The 879-nt window shown below is 21.2% G+C and overlaps 1 pseudogene; it reads left to right on the top strand.

The window, feature by feature from the left end:
- Positions 1–879, top strand: part of LOC107607859 — a 4,514-nt pseudogene that overhangs the window by 1,287 nt on the left and 2,348 nt on the right.

The following is an 879-nucleotide window of genomic DNA, read 5'->3' on the forward strand; positions in this document are numbered from 1 at the left end:
ATAATTAAATTTTTTATCTTGATAAAATAAACTTCTCACATTTATTTTTAACAAAATAAACATTAAACTTTTTTGAATTCTCTATGTGAATTTGTCTCCAGAGTGGTGAGTACAGGTAGAACTAATAAATTCAAGATTTCATTGAACGTAATTTGCAATATCCATTTTAGTTTGTCATGTACTACTTATGTGACACTGAAATTTGGTACTCTATTTCATTTCTAATATTTTAGGATTAGGTTTTGTATCCTTAATCCTAATTTTAGAAATTAAGATTTATAATTTAAAATATTAATAAAATAATAAATTTTATTGATTATATAATATTATTATTTTAATAAATTTTTTTCACATTTAAATTTTTTTTATATTTTTTCTTTTTAACAGGGGAATTCAGAACAAAGAGGTATAGTAATATCTTGAATATATTTTTTTTATATACGTTTTAGTGATTGATGTAACTACATTTCAATTACCTAATGATAGTGGGAATATATAAATAGAAGTATGAAATGCACTTATATTCATATTTATAATTGGACTTTATAATTAATATAATAAACCTGATTTATATTCATGAGTAAGATGTGAATAAAAATTTAATGATGATTAATTTTTCATATTAATGGAAAATTAGATTATTTTCATTGCTAAAAAAGTTTTGATTATTATATTTTAAAATATTTTATTATTTTGACGTTAAAATATGTAAAACATATATAAATATATGCGGATTAATAAATAGTGGTTAATTTCTTATGGTTACAGAAGATTTTTGCAAAATTTATAATTGTTTGAGCATTTTTGTAGTATTTGCTCCGGACCCTTCAACAATTGAGGAATGAGAATGACATAGCTCTTCAACTAGCCAAGTTTGTC

The sequence above is a fragment of the Arachis ipaensis genome, chromosome B07 (assembly GCF_000816755.2).
Source record: "Arachis ipaensis cultivar K30076 chromosome B07, Araip1.1, whole genome shotgun sequence".
NCBI classification, from domain to species: domain Eukaryota; kingdom Viridiplantae; phylum Streptophyta; class Magnoliopsida; order Fabales; family Fabaceae; genus Arachis; species Arachis ipaensis.